At 51.3% G+C, this 16,728-nt stretch overlaps 1 protein-coding gene across 1 annotated transcript in view; it reads right to left on the bottom strand.

The window, feature by feature from the left end:
- Positions 1 to 13,146, bottom strand: part of LOC122369238 (semaphorin-5B-like) — a 52,388-nt gene extending 39,242 nt beyond the window's left edge. The window contains exon 1 of the mRNA XM_043343813.1: positions 12,893 to 13,146. The gene's annotated coding sequence lies outside the window, so the exon portion shown is untranslated. The remainder of the gene's footprint in view (positions 1 to 12,892) is intronic.
- Between the last annotated feature and the right edge of the window lie 3,582 nt (positions 13,147 to 16,728).

Here is a 16,728-nt window from a genome sequence, read left to right as displayed (position 1 = left end):
TCTTAGCGGTCAACGTGGGCGATTGACCGCCACTGAAGCTCCCTCAGAGGTCAGTGTAGGACGCTCAAAGACCGGTGTGGGAGCTACCTATACTATTGGACGGATTCGCAAAACTCAAATGGCGTTCGATAGCCCTGTTGCCTTGAGAAAATTAATTTCATTGACCACAGGGTCACTGATGACGTCACAGGTCAGGTCAAAGTTAAAATGTTTCACCGTTCACGGGCCTTTTAGAAAATGCGTTATAACATTGATTAAAAGGCATTTTATCGAAAATCATCGACAAGCGTCGGTTGCCTAGTACAGATGTTGCTAAAAGACGCCACGGATACCAGGTCAGGTCACAGAGGTCAGGTCACCAAGGGTCAACACATGAACCAAACTTTACTAGGGCCGTGTGATGCATGTTTTGTGACCATTTTTTTTTTTCATTTCGAACGCAATGGTTTTGGTTAGAGGACCATAAGGGACGGTTTAGGTTACTTTCTGGTGGCGGTTAGGTCAAGGTCTGGTAAAAAAGGTCAAATTTCGAAGCTGATACTTTTGCATAAAAAGGTTACCTATTTCGATGTACCTCATCACGGGGAATCCAATCGGTCGCAAAACGTCCTCAATTTTGCGACCGATACACACGAACTCGATTACGACACGCTGACGTTTTGTGATACAATTCGAAAGCTCCGACCCGAACGATTTCTTGGGAGACATAAGTCCGGATGAACTGATAAGATTCCGAGGCGTACAAGTTGTAGCTACCAATGGCCTTATTACATCGTGCACTGCAACATTCAAAGGACTCGGGCATCTACTGTAGCTCTGAAGCGGTGACAAAGTTGCAAATAAATCGTTTTATAAAGCATATTCTTATGTGCCTTCTGATACGATAGTCCGGTATTATACAGTGTAGCTCATGCTGATAGCTCATGCAATAACCCGAGTTTCGAGCATCTAGGATATACCTGAACTGGGTGACCTAAACTTCTGAGACCGGGGTTCCACAATTTCACACACGATGGGAAATTGATGTATGATAAGCTATGCCAAATTTCGCGGTGCTTATACGGGCAAAAAAACTTGCAAGTTTGACCAAAAACGCCCAACTTCTCTAAGCGCGGATTAATGAAGTGAACACGTCACTATGAATGTGACTGAAGCTGCTTTCCTGTGCTTCATTCTGTTAGCCCTTTCATTTTTCCGGTCTTTCCCTATCCGTGTGTGTCGGCGCGGGTTCGGCCCAATGTGGCTCGACTGAAAGCATGACATCTGGTCCTTTCCGCCCGGCCTGACCGGCGCCGCGTCCCCGAACTCGCGGGGCGCGGATGGGGAGGGGCGGCCCGGCAGTCGAGCCCCTCTGCGCTAACAGATGGATGGACAGGGGAAATGTGATACTTGTCCTATGACAACAAACCGGCGTTCAGCGCTGGGGCCATCTACTGGTCTAGAAACGTATCTCTATGTCGGCAAGATCCTCGCCAGGTGGTGTAAAGGTCGCGTGAAACGCACCCTTAACACGCGCAGTGGAAGGGTTGCGAGTACTACGCCCAGTGGAAGGGGGGGGGCGGATGTCGCCCCCCCCCCCTAAGATCTCAGCTCCCACTGGAGCTAGAAAGACGAAATTTGGAGGGTAGGTGGGGGCCATGGGGAACTCTGTTGTGTGTGAATTTCATGACCCTAGGTCAATATCTTCAAGGTCAAATGAGGTCAAATGTGATGAAATCTGCCATATTAGCGACTTTTTTGCGTTTACACGCCGATAACTCAAAAAGTTACCGGCCGATTTTTTCAAACTTTCTTTATACGAAAGAGCAAACATTTGTGAGCATGTATGGTGAATTTCTAGATAATCCAACGATAAATATGGCAGTTAGAAGCCTGCTAAGGGTAAGATGTCGCCGGCTGAAGCGGCATCGGCCGACGCGGGAAACGCGGCAATCACAATTTTGTGTTTACACACTCATAACTCAAGTTGTTACCGGCCGATTTTCAAAATTCTTTGACCATATGATTGCCTGTACATTTCTCAGTCTTCTCACCGAATTTGACGCGAATCTAATATAATCAGCGGTAAGGAGCGCGATGTAAAGACGGAACCGTCCCGCCCCGGCACAGTCTACAATTCAGGCGGCGCGTAACGGCTAGCGCCGGCCGCCGCGCCGCCGCGCCGCGTCGGCGGCAGGATGTTTGACTTTACACCGCTATTACTAGAAAAGTTGTGAACCGATTTTCTTACTTCTTGCACGAGAAGATCCGCAATTCAATTCTGGACAGGTAGCCAAAATTTCACATTGATATTATTCTTGCGGCGCGAGTTATTGGCGAAAAACAGGAGGGGTGGGCGAAATCCGCCCCCCCCCCCCCTTCCACTGCGCGTGTTAATAGCTGGACGTGGTTTTTTTTAGCCCCGTGACGATCGAATAATTGCCAAGGCCCCATACACCTATATGGGGCCATATAACCAATATATATATATTGGTTGTTTGAGGGGGGGGGCAAATGATATGATGGCCCCCTTTATTGACCTTTGGGGGGGCATGGCCCTGATGCCCCCCCCCCCCGCGACCGCCACTGTGCATACACATTACACACATGCCTCTGAGATTACATACTAGCTCATGCAAACTCTATGCAGGCCCCGGAGTTCCCACGCTAATCCTTAAGAAACCAAGCCGGCATACGGCGTCACCACCGGGCTTCTGAGGTGCACAGCACCAACCCATGAGGTCTTACTTTAGTGTCTTAGAGCCAATCTCCTTTAGCAGGGCCCACCCACCACTGCCGAAGAGGGTCTCATGCCAGCCATTGCTGGGCCTACGAGAGCCTCAAGTAAACCCACGCTGATATTCCATATAAGATCCGGCCAAACTCGTGAACCGGTGCCAGCGACGCTGACCGCCAAATTGACAGAATGCGAAACTGAGCCCACTCATGAGTGAAATTTACGTCCTTTGATGGCGCAAGAAAGAAAATGAAACATACGAAAAGCTTTTCTAGGACTTTTGCTCGATCTGAAAGGTGGGGCCAAAAGATAGTATGGCCCCACCTTTCAGCACCAAAGGGGGGGCCATGGCCCCCGTGCCCCCCCCCTGGGACCGCCAGTGCCGCCGCCGGGCTCGGAGCTGAGGAGATGAGGTCACCGATGACGCCTCGTCATCCGGATGCCTTCACGCGTCCGGGACCGACCTGGAACGTGCCTAATCGACCCCGGAGCGGAGTTGAGGTGTTTGGCTCGTTCGGAGTTCCGCGCTAGGCTGTGTTTGATGGACGCCTGTGGGATTTGCGATGTAAGATGTGGATTGTGGGGATTAGCAACGCGCACACGCACAGGATCGTGCTGTGAGTTTGCTTTCTGGTACACCGATAGTATCGACAGCTGCAGCTGGCAGTCACGAACCATCGCGAATGATCGCCAATTATCGTGGAACTGGTCAGCTTTGCAGGGCTTCAATTGATCAGATTGCACATGGTTAGTCAAATATTGAAAAGCGCGTCAAACACTGCGTTTAACACGCAAAGAAATGATTACAAACTAGCTGCTATTGAGTAGAACACGGCTCAATGTTCGCGGGATTTAAAACTGCCGAATAGTTGAGGGCTTATTGAACGGATGTTGGTAGGTAGCTGATAATCGCATTCTTTGTTCAGAAGAGTCAATAGACAAAGTTTGGAGAAATGACTTTCTCCCAAGTCTGGTTGTCATTACAAACTAGCTGCTATTGAGTAGAACACGGCTCAATGTTCGCGGGATTTAAAACTGCCGAATAGTTGAGGGCTTATTGAACGGATGTTGGTAGGTAGCTGATAATCGCATTCTTTGTTCAGAAGAGTCAATAGACAAAGTTTGGAGAAATGACTTTCTCCCAAGTCTGGTTGTCATTGCCGAATGAATTATCGCGACGCACAACTGATATGCTTCTGAGGTGAAATGTTTCGGTAAAAGTTTCGACAGCTGTCTCAGCAAAAATAATGACTTTGACAAGCCCAACCGTATAATCAAGTTTTCACATTTCAACTGTGACACTTTCGAATAGCTCCACCCATGGAGACACCCTGGTGACAGCGGCATTGTTAGGTAGGTCTCGGAGGTGCGACACGATATTGACGGATTTTCATTCCAGAGGAGATTGTCGAGCCACGCGACATTCTCAGTGCAGCTGCAGCCTTGGATTTAGATGTCACCCTTCCACCGCTGAGGTGCCGGTAGGTTGTTTCCAGTGGTAGGTTGTTTGCAGTGCCACCGGTAGGTTGTTTCTAGTTTCTACCGGTCTCCGCTCTGGTAGACGAGATCGGCGGCAGATGGACCCATTGGTCGTTACGGGAGCAGCTGATGGGTGCTTCCCTCCGGACGCGTCCCAACCCTCCCCATTCCGGCGGACCTGTTGACAATTGGTCGACCAGCTGCCGTCTGGAGGGGAGGATGAGGGAGGGGAGGGGTTCAGATGGTGCACACGTGACCACCGGGCCTGGGACCGGCTCGGCTCAGCCCATCGGAGGGTGCTCTTGGTCAAGAGCAGCTGGCGCGACAACAGTGCCGCCGCCGGCCGGCAGCGCAAACACTGTACCCGGCTCGCGTGCGGCAGGTTTTTAAACTGCCGGTGCCAGTTTAAACGCCGCTACGGCGGAGCCGGTTTCCGTCGGGTGGGGCGGCCCATCGTATCAGGGGCGTATACAAGACACTGGCACACGCCCGACCTCGCGATAGCCACCGACGCCCCTGGTCGAAGCGGCTCGGCGCCTCCGCCCTGTGCCGCGTGCGCCGGCCGCCGCCTCCCGGACAGAGCACACGAGCAGCGACCTTGTGGAGCTCCCAGTTCGGAGATCGGTGAATCCGACAGCCGCCGCCGGCTGCTGATGACGAATCGTCGCGCGGCGGGAGGCACTGGGACGCTGCACGACGTGCACGTGAGCCGCGCGGTGGGCCGCGGTAGGACGGCCGCGCGCAGGGCCGCCCCTGGCGAGGTCACGGTACCGGGTGTCAAATATGCGGGACCGTCACGGCGTGATGCACGCTGTCATGTGTGCTATGCACAGTGCATTTGCAGCGAATGTGAGACAAACGGCGTTATGATTGTGCAAATGACAGTTATTGTCCGGGGCCCGGCAGTCGACACAGTCTGTAAGGCAGCGTGGAACAATGCACCCCGCGGCGCGTCCGCTGGACACCTGGATGTGTCAGAGCTGGATCCATCTGTAGGTATCCTCCGCCTCCGGTCACCATCTGGGTCCTTTGGTCCTCATCGGGGAGCTCCCGCCGCGCTATCCCCAACCCCGACCATCTGCAGTCCAAAATAGAGCTACAGGCCAATCTGGGTCCTCAAAAAGCCGCTGCTAAAATGGTGAACAAACACGGGACCCCTAGCCGCGTGACGCCACCAGCCAGGACAAAACACACCCGGTGTGTCTCAGCGGGAGCCGGCGGGACTGCTGGTCGGGTAGGGACCGGCGGCAGCGGCCACCGATAGCCAAACACTCCCCCGCGCCAGGTGAGCCCCTCGTCCTCCCTCTCCCCCTACCACCCGCACGTGTGACACGTGGCGCACGAGCCGCACGCACATCACGTGGCACGTGCGACGCGCAGCGGACGGGGACAGCTGCACTGCACCGATACAGCGGCAGAGAGCCAGTGCAGCGAGGAGACACTCGGCAGATGACCAAGGGGCGGTAGTTGATAGGCAGCATGTTGGACACGGTAGAACACCAGCTCGATTTGCGTTTTAAATGACGCTTCAGTGTTCAAGGCCGCTTGCGGTCCGTCTCGTGGATTGCGGAGTCGTGCGGGATTGGTTTTCCAGGGCTGGTGAAAAAAGGTGTCACTTTCACACAATGTAACTGTACACGTGCGAGGCACTGCACCTCACCCTGGCATGATCTTGAGATGACTCAATGAGTAACCCGCGCCGTACCACTGATGACGTCACACCTGAAGGACAAGTGACGTCATCAGTGGCGTCTGCGTCAAAGGACTGCCCCCCGAACGGTGATGTCCAGTCACGCCATCCTGAGCTGATTCAGCCTTCATCGCTCTGTAGTCTAAGGCAGCGTATTGAACAGAAGATCAAAAACCTAACGTGGTCCTAGCCAGTTCAGCCCTTACCCTCGTCTCTATCGGGTTTCAGTCAGTTTACACTCTACACTGCGCATGCCAGTGCCCAGACCTCCCACCTGTAACGGGGCCGCCTCACTATGAATAGTAAAGCAATCCCACGCATAAATTGAATCATGCCATGCTGTTTCTTTAGTGGGTTTCGCTCACAAATTACCAAAACCCCACCTGTGCAGTGTGCAGTCCCCAGCCCTGTGCAGCTTCCCCCCAGCTACCGCGAATGACCGATCGAGGTCACCCGATGACCCCGCTGACCCCACCTCCTCCACCGATCCAATCGTGGCCCAGGTCACGCCAGGGGTCAGCTCAGGTCACCAGATGGCCTCCGGGTGAGGTCCATTACCGAGGGGGCGTCGTCCGGCGGACGGACAAACAATTAGTGAGCGGCGCGCGAGATGAGAGTGACGATAGTAGCAGCAGGATGGCGTGGGTGCCTCTCTCAGTCTCTCTCGAGGGTCGCAGCAGATTATCAGTGGCTGAAGGCCGCACGGTCCCAGCCACGGCACCGCCCGCGCCGGCCGCGCACCATCTGATATCGGGGCGGCGCTAATGGGCGACGGCCGTCACGCACACACGCACAGTGCACAGTCCCAGCTCCCGGCAACGAGACGGACCCGACTGAGTTCCTCAATGAGTGGGAGCCCGAAACAGGCCCCGATTGAACAAATTCCGAGTGGTCTTACCGGCTTGAAAACTTCCGTTGGCGTGACGATTTGGGCCCGTTGTTCGAGACAGTTCAAATAGGCTTTGTAGACAGGAAAAGTTGCATTCCAGTCGAGATAAGTACACAAGGCAAAGATCTGTCGCACGAACATGGGCCCGGTGCTATTCTGTTTTCAGACTGTCCTCCATGCAGCTGACACCCGAACAGCGTAGACGGCACTCACTCCCTGCTCGGAACAATGGAACGTCTATGGCGCAAACCGATGGCGTTAGCGGCGGGCCAGGCGACGGATGTCGGAGACAGACATGTTCGGAACGCGGTCCGGCGTGACAGGGCACGGACGAACGACCAGCCAGTGTTGGGGTATGGGAGAGTAGACGCAGAGAGACGACAGAAAGACGCAAAAACAAATACAGAAAAGGAGATCAGGCATGCATATTGGCAAAGAGGAGCGGAAGCTGAAACATACCGACAAAATAGAGATGCAAGAGAGACGGTGTGGATATACCCGAAAACAGAATGGAAAGGCGCAGAAAGGCACAGAAAGACACCACACATGACATAAACGGCAGACAGTCACATAGACATCACTGACAGAGGAGCACACATACAGTCACCGTCCCGACCAGTGTCACCGGCCCACGGAACGTGACCAGACTTCAGAGAGCTCCAGCTCCGCATTCCCGACAGAGGAGGTCTACGGGCACGTGCCGCCATCCAGGATGCTCATGTCAAATCTCCGATCAGCGACCGGACCGTGAGGCGCCAGCGGGGATACCCGTGAGGCCCCGATCGTGAGTTCTTACAGGTTATCCCAGCGGTGGTGGACCTTTTGACATGTCTAGGACGTCCCTCGAATGGTCCGTTTATAGAGTGTCGTGCTCCTCAGTGCAGTAACTAGAAACAGAACATTTAACATCGCAATCTAAAAGCTATCGCGACAGTAAGTGCTTCTCAGATATGCAGACGGAATGTCCCGAATGAAGATATGAGAGCTTGTACTGGAACTTGAATCTAATTAGCGTTCCTCGAACGATGTGGACATTTGTTTGCCCGCCTGTTCTGACTACGAAGAAGCATAGTTCTCAGCTCGCACTCCATGTTGACGTCATTGGATCGGTACAACCACTCCCCGGCTAGCCAAACCAGGTCGGACCAGGGGAGTCGAGAATACTGGTATCATTTTCTCCGAGGGTCGGGATCGGGCAATGCCGGGCGGGCGGAGAGCGGGCGGAGAGCGGGCGGAGCGGACAGGCGGGCGGGCGGGCAGAACGAACGCAGGGCGTTGCTCCTCTCATCTCCACGACCGACCATGAGATGGCCGTTAATGGCCGTCCGATCCCAACCGACGCCGAGGGGAAGGGGCGCCGCTCCGGCTACTACACAGAGGTCAGCTACTCGGTACGCCGGGGTCACTGCGCGGACGCTACAGCCAAGGACGCCGCGCGGAAACCACGCGGAAGGTGAGCGTCTCCGTGCGGAAGAGTGAGATGAGTTATGGTGACAGAGGAGATGAGAAAAGAGTAAACAAGAACAAAATTAATTTGATTTTTAATTGCCACTTAGGGAAGGTCACATACCTCCGTGGTTTGGTATTCGTCTCGTGGGGCTTTCGTATTTTTGCCCGCAGCCTTCAATGAAATTTAATCACGCGGAAGCTAACTGCGCGAACCGGTCAACGATTCAATAACGACAAAAACTCGGTAGCGCAATCACGAGAAAGTAATTCTGTTACGAATATCAACAAAAAGCAAGCCCTTTCGAACCGAAGGGCCGTGCCCGTTCCAATGCATGAACGCTTCAGGAAACATGATTAATACAGTTCCATTTGACTTGCAAGACTTCTGCCATGGGCCCATGGCATCACTAAAAAGGGAAAGTGTGCGAAGTGGACGTTTTTATTACCGACAACACACCACAAACTGCAAGGCCCCGGGCCAGCGGGCGGTCAGTATACCAAACTGAACCAGGGGCAGCGCCAGGTTCGACACAATTGTCTGGAAACCAAAAACCCACCGGCCAGGATACAACAGAACCGTGACAGGGCTGGAATCAACGTCTGCAGTGCACTATAGATATATCGTACTGAAGCAGCTGCGTAAAGAGAAGCGTGTATGAGCACACAAAATGTGAAGCCAATTTAAAATAAAGTAATGATCAAAACAAATGCCTAAGTGAAATGGGGAGAATCGCCTATACACTATCTTTAAATTATTTTAAATGAGCTCATCGGATGAAAAAAGTCGAAACAGGCAAAAAGAATATGGGAAAATTGTTCCGGAAATAAAGATTTCCGGTCACTCAGCGAATACATTCAACGCAACATTACAGTTGTGAATTGTCGTTAAACGGGTCTCAGCTTCAACCTGCACTGTACAAGAGTTCCGGTTAGTAGCTGAGTGACCTGTACAAATTGGACCTGGAATGCCTCCATAAAACCTGTGCCAACTGAGCGTTGGAATATTTTTCCATGCTAATAGATACCTGAGCTTCATGTTTAATTGATCCAGACCGGCGTGGCGTCGGCCTCCCGCGTCTGCCCCAGGTGGTGATGGTTTAGGTCAGGACTGAATCGTTTGACGGTATAGCCTTCTGACTCTTAGAGGTGTTGAGTTTGATTAACCCTCGCCCTGGCAGGGCATTTTTCATAACACGGCCTGGCAGGGGGGGGTCGATGCGACCCCCCCCCCCCTCGCGATTGGCTCCTATGGCACCTAGAAACACCAAATTTGGTAGGTAGGTGGGCCCCCTGGAGTTCTCGCCCCTGTGCAAATTTGGTTGCTCTAGGTTAATATTTAGGGGGGTTTTGGGGGGTATAAATGTAAAAATTTCGCTAAAAACAGGTCAAAAGTTTTTCGCTTATAACTTTTGATCTAATTAAGATAGAGCAAAAAGAAAAGCACCAGTGAACTCAGCACGTCAAGGCGCGTCGAATGATATACTTTTTATCTTGCTTAAGTGTACTTAAAGTTTTTCTTAAATTTTAAGTAAACTTAAATTTATAAATTAAGTTCAAGTTAACCAAATTGCATCATATCGCATATCATTCGATTCGGCTGATCACCAGGAACACAATGATACCATTTTTTAAGCTCTAGCGTCAATATGTGCCAAGTTATTGGCAAAAACGTCATTTGACCTCAGTTGACCTCATTTGACCTGACCCTTGGATAAGTACACCAAACAAAGAAGCACCAAGTGACCTGCTGTTAAGTACTGTGGTTTCAAAGCACAAAAGTGATAGAACGAGACGGATATCTCCAGTATTTTCCGAATTTAGTATTTTCCCATAGGCTTAACATTACGACGTAATGACCTCTAACTGACCTCAGGTCAGTGACCTCAAAAAAAACGGAATGTATGTTATACAACTCGGTGAACTTAGCACATCCTGAAAGTTTGAAGGAAATCAGTCCGAAACTGTGAGTTGGACAGGTGCAAAAAGAAAATTGAAATTTGACCATGACCTTGTACCGGTTTTTCTGACCTGGTGACCTGACCCAAGGTCACCCGGACCTGAAATTTTAAGGTCATATGTAAAAAGGTTGCCCCATAGGCTGTGCCAAATTTGGCGGCGCTGCGCGCCGCCGTTTTTACGCTAGCTTCGAAAAACCTTAGGGGGGGGGGGGGTCGCATCGACCCCCCCCCTGCCAGGGCGAGGGTTAACGGAGTTGAAAATGTCGGTATGAAGGGAATTGTGATGACCTTTGATGGGAGTTAACAGGGTTTAAGACTGTATGCTGTAAAAAAAAACACTTATCCACTTGTGACTTTTTTACATAAAGTTGAAGTCTACGCTAACATGTATTATTGGAAACTAAACATTGCCTTTACCCTGCACCCTCCCACTGAATGAACCACTTCCCTCGCCGCCCGCATGTTTCACGGCATCTCCGCTCTCATTGGAGAGGCGCCGCCTACGGCAAGAGGCGGGTCCCGCCTCCCAGGCCACGGCCAGAGGCGGGATCCGCCTCCCGGGCAGAACGGCGCTGCGGCGCCCGGGGAGGGCTCTGCGGGCGCCCGGGGAGGCACTCTGCGGTGTGCGAGGGGAGGCCAACTGACGGGAGGAGAGAGACAGGGAAGATGGCACACATGTGGGCGGCAGCTGCAGGCACGCTGAGAGGCGCCGCTGTGTCGGCCCCATGGAAGGGCGGGGCTGGGATATGGTTTACGGGAGGGGAGAGGGATGGAGGGCGGAGGGATGGACAGGGGAGAGGGTTGTGGAGCATGTAAGGAAGTGTGTAAGTTTGCAGAATGTAGGATGAGGAAGAGAAGATGTAGGAAAAAGATAGCATTACAAGGTGCTAGCATGGTGTACGAAGGATCCAGTAAGAAGGAAATAGCAAGTAGGAAGAAGGAAATGACAAGCATAACACAAAATGAATTTCTCCCGGCTGAAAATCATGGCAACAAATCCTTCAAACAATCTTTCCGGCACTGAGGTCGCTGCTCCGATTCCAACCGGCAAAACCTCTCCACCCCGTAGAAATTACGATAGCTCCCATCGTCTAGAACATGTCAATGATGTCCTCGCCGTTCCAGTTCTGCATGCGCTTCGGTACCCATGACAGACACCGTGTCGCCTCGCGTGTCGCGATGACAGGGCGTATAAACACTGCATGAAGGACAGTCTTTATGGGAAGATCCTTGCACCGGTTACCACCGTCCTTGGTCTCTGTATGTGCTCAGCAGATATGCGGCAGTCGGCGGGGAGGTCAAACAAACGCGACCGGAATGCTGAGGCTTCAGCTCACTGCCGGAGTTTGCAGATAAATTGTGCAGGGTGATAGTGAGATAGATATATAGCAGAGGGACACGCTCACGCGTTAGATACATGGTGCGGCGGAACTTCAAATGACCCACCCTAACAGAGTGCCAATGAATAAAAAGAAAACTGCCTTAGCACGAAGCACTTACGGAAAATTATTCGTTAAGTAAATACGTTTTTACTATATAAGATGTCGTAGTTTGTCTTAAATGTATTCATTGCACGCTCAGTATAATAAATATTTAAATAGGTTATTTAAGCGTCGCCACAGCAACAACTCCAGTGACCCACTCGTTAGTCATGCATTCCTTATATATCAATCAGCTGAGAATTGAGATGGGCACGTCAAATGTGTTGCAATAATAGTTCGCGGATGAGCGGGTCGTTGCACCACAATGTTCACGACGCGTGCCATTCCTTGAGTGCATGAATAACTCGGGTATTTAGCATAAATAAATTTCACACAGTGGCTTACACCGTGTTGACCCGGATACTAGGTACTTTATATGAGTGAATGTGTTGTTAAGATTTTGTACGTTGTAATCGCACATATCTCGAAGTGTCCCAGAGAACGTATACGTTAATAAGAAGAGTAGGTGAGGAAGTAAATAAAAGTAAGTACCTACTATAACGCTAATAAGGGTAAATAAGGAGCACTCGAAGTTATTGTGATGTGTGGTTATCTCTTCACGTTGCACCTGTGCCTTACTTACCGTGGCACCCCGGACGAATTACTAAAAGTGAGTCGTTCTTCATGACCGGAAGAACTGCAGCCGGAGACGAGAATTTGATTTGTCAGTTTCACTCTCACTCTGTGGTCGATGCATGAACAATGAATCATGGAAGCGCGAACATTTGTAGAGAGCGGTCTTCGATATAAAAAAGGGCACTTCTTCAGAAATTACTCACCAAGTATGAACCGGCATTTAATAACGGACTTACTCTGGGGCAGATCATGCTAGGCCGGCAGACGACGCAGGCTACGGAGTACGAACATTTAGGGAACAAGTAAACAAGCCTCTAATACGGCTTATCGGTCGCCGTATGAACTATGAAGGTGCGAGGACCGGTTCCCGACATCATCAGATTAGCTTCGAGGTTGAATCTGATGTTGGTTTTATGTAGTGTATCCTTTAGGGGTCCTCATGAATAATCTGAAAACAGGTCGACGAAAACGAACGGGCTTTGTGCCGCTAAGTCACCCGTCCAAAAGTTCCGAGACTTCGCCTCCTCAGTTTCCCTTCCTATGCAGCATGACAGCTCTATGAGTACGTGGGTATAAGACAGATTTATCCCGCTCTGCCATATACATCGGTTTGTGCACAGTTCCGCCTCTCTTCAGCTCGCACATTGAACCTACCTTGGGCAGAGCTTATCGGTCTAGGGCCTCGTCGGTGTCCGCTGCTTCTTTCCGTTTTCCGTCTCTCCTCTCCCGAACGCTCGCACCTGGCCACTACCTTTCGATCACAATCCCCCAGTTGACAGATGCGCGTGCGTCCGTCACACTCCCACAGTCCACGCGTCTGTCACCAAACTGTCACACGAGCTGTCACCGGGCTGACTGTCCGCAACAATGTCGCGACAACCCACGCCGCTGCCGCCGCTGTCACTGCCGGCGCCGCCGCCGCCGCCGCCGACCCTCAGCGCCCCCGTGCGGAGGACGCCGACACCGGTACCAGCGCGCAGTGGCCCCTGGCGGGGCAGGAGCGACTCCAGGCAGAATTCCTGGGAGGCAAATGATTCGGGGGTCAAAATACTAAGTACCCTTGCACTCTGTTGACTTTTGAAATATCTGTCGACTATGTAAGACAAAATTAGAAAAGACGTTTTGATGAACCAGGGTGCCAAGCCAACTTTCTGTGCCTGTGTGCGCCCCTGTGAGCGGACCCGTTGAACACGGCAGAACCGCCGGCACCCCTGCCGCTGACGCCTCCCCCTCCCCCCTCTCCGGCGGGAAGGGACGCACAGCACAACAGCACAGAGGGCCGGCTGGTCCGGCTGGTCCAACCCCAGCTGCCGCTCATTCGCCCCCGGCGGCCGATATCTGCGCGAAGGCAGGGAACTGGCACCTCTACATGGGACGGGGCTGGGTTGAGCCCTCTGTAGGGACAACAGGGCGGAACCCTGCTGTTTTAGAAGGACAGCCGCGGGCGGGGATCGGGCGGCTCGGGACGGGATCGGTTCGCGCTGCCCTGTCCCTCGCGGACGGGACGGACAGAAGGTGAGATATATGTCCGACCCTGGGAGCTATGTTGTGGCAGCCCGTGGGACAGCTGGCTAATTTCCCACGCCGCAAAATTTCACGGAATGTTTGTTTGAGCGGGGACAGATTGCTAGTTCGGCATGAGGATGATTAAACGCCGATTTACCACACGTTTGGTAATGAGGACAGTGGTATGTGGTGAGGTGTGCTGTTCGGTACGTATAATTTGAACGTATGGATACAGGATACATGGTAATTGGAGGAAAAGTAAACATCCTCAAATGTTTTGTTTTGACGTGACACCTTTTGAAATACCTACTATCAGATGTGTGGGGTGCACGGTAGGGTGAGGGGGAGGGAGAGGCATCATATAGGTTTCATGGGTATACCGTACCCACTTTGGCTCAATTGTTCAGTCCAATTAATCTCGATGCTGGATAAGTACGTATAGGTAACTAGAGGAATCACATTTATCAGACGAGCAGAAGCAGTTTTCGGCAGTTGTCGTCTAGCTGTCATAACTGCCTATCATGTGCAATAATACTGCTGCAAAGCAAACCGTCATAGCGTAATACCTCGCAGGCGTATGTAGGTACGTTTGCATTACACATTGCTTTATGAACATATATGACCGCCATATATAGCATTGCTATAAATGTAGGCAAGTGACACACTGATAAAGGTAAAGGTTTCTAAACCATGGACACACAGTTTTACAACAGTTAATGCGGTTAATGGTTATAAGTTGAAGCGATAACAATACAAATAAAAATTGCACACCCCGTCTAGTCCCGTTTCCCCGATAATGTGTGCAGTGGCACTGTGCAGTGTGCAGCGTGCACCGCAGATACAGGCGGTAGTGCTGCCGGAATCGTAGTTGAAGCGCCAGCTACAGGTGTCGCTAGTAGAACTACTCCTGCTTCTGTTAGATGTCGCTGCAGGGCGTTGAGGCCCATTGGCCCTCCTCGTCAGCGATTTTCGACCGAGTGATGACACACATCAGAATAATCATTTCAGGGGCGTCGTTTTGTATAGGCCTGGGAGTGCCCGAGCACTACCAATGTTCAGCTGAGCACTACCAATGTGTTGTTGAGCACTACCAACATTTTTCTTCACTTATTGAGAAAATTGCATTCAAACATGTCATACAAATAAAATGAATGAGGTTCTTATGTATAAAATCAACATGATAGCAAGTAACTTCAATGGTAAGTGGTAACTATTGATGAAAATCTATAGACTTACTCCACAAGTAGATTGAATTTGAATTGGTTGACCAATTCAATCTTCTTGTAGCGTACCTAAGTCCATAAATTTCCATCAATACCTAGGTATCATTTTCACTTTCCACATCATGTCATTACGTCAAGTAATTTCAAGTTATGTGGTACCTACCTACCTACCTACCTACCAAGTTTCACAATAGTCAGGGGCGTCATTTTGTATAGGCCTGGCAGGGCCCGAGCCTTACCAATGTTTATTTGGGCCCTACCAATGTTCGCTGAGCCCTACCAATCTTTTGTCACTTATCAGTTGATTAAAAAATCAAAATAAACAGATAAGCAAATATTAAATAAGCACATATGCAAGTACATAAATAAGGTTCTAGCCACAGTAGGTGCATGTAGCTGACAATGAGGTTTCACGTGTCTAGGACTCCGGTCCTTAATGGATTTTAAGAGGCTCGAAAACGCAATTGGTTATAGAGGTCCATAACTGCCTCTGAGTCCCGCATACCACGCGACCGCCCCTAATAGACCCCGATCCGTCTCCACACCAGCCGCTGGAGGCCCTACACCGACTTCGGAAGGTGCCGCGGTGCTCCAGAATAGGCCATAGGTATATTGATTTGAGTGGGTGATGCAGCCTGATTCCCCAGGGTTCAACGCCAGGTCATTACCGCATCAGACCCCGAAAACTGAAGCTCGTAACTACGAGGGGCGTTCAAAAAGTTTCGGGCCGAACAATGAAGGAGTTGGAATTTTGGCCTGCAAGGCGGTGTGTTAAATGATGTGTGATTGGGATGTCCACTTACGCAAATTAAGTAAGTGGCCATTAATTAAGTCTCTTCTGTGATTGATTCGGGCTTCTATTCGTAGCATAGTTCGCCATTTCGGATAGGATGGGCGACGCCCAGAAGAGAGCAGTGATTCGTTTCATAGTAGTTAGTGCAGAAAAGGCACCAAGCGTTAACCCTCGCCCTGGGCATTTTTCATAACACGGCCTGGCAGGGGGAGGGGTCGATGCGACCCCCCTCCGCTCGTCAACTTTCCAAAACAGGGGCACACAATTGATGATGTGCGTCCATTCGATAAACATCGAGGAGAGGCTATAGGGAAGCTGACGTAAAGTGTGCACCTGATCCGCGACCACGCACCTGCGTACATGGGCGGGATGACGAACAGTGAAGCGATGAGCTTCGAGTTGTTGTCGCATCCACTTTTTTCTCTCCGAACCTTGCACACTCTGGTTAGTGGTTGCCACCTCTTCCCCAACATAAGAAAATTAGCAGCGGCAACCTCGCTAACAGCAGGGAGACGAAATCAGCCGTCTTGGACGTGCAGGATGGGTCCAAAACCCACTTGGTTATGGAGGCCTTGAGGGCTCTCGCGAAGCGCTGCGCGAAATGTGTTTGTCTTAACGGTGTTTATTTGAATAAATGAACTTTTTGGTCTAATGAGTCGATGCTGTATCTCTCTGCTCCTTCATGGTCGGGCCCGTAGCTTTCTGAACGCCCCTCGTACTGTCATCCTTTTATTTTGGCAAGCAGGTCTTTCTAACTATCGTTGTGTTTCCAGTCCTCGTTAGTTGTCGAACCCTTCAATTGGCGTGGGTCTTCAAAACCGTTCCTGGCCCCGCAGCCGTCTTTTTTAGTCGACTTGGGCCCTCAAAGCTGTTCCTGTCCCCTTTCAGCACAGCCGTCCTTTTAAGTCGATGTGGGCCTCTTTCAGAATGGCGTGCATTCCTCCGACACTATTGCCTATATAACTGCA

This window comes from Amphibalanus amphitrite, unplaced genomic scaffold (assembly GCF_019059575.1).
Source record: "Amphibalanus amphitrite isolate SeventyFive unplaced genomic scaffold, NRLGWU_Aamphi_draft 001019F_arrow, whole genome shotgun sequence".
NCBI classification, from domain to species: Eukaryota; Metazoa; Arthropoda; class Thecostraca; order Balanomorpha; family Balanidae; genus Amphibalanus; species Amphibalanus amphitrite.
This window is presented reverse-complemented; position numbering and strand designations above follow the sequence as displayed.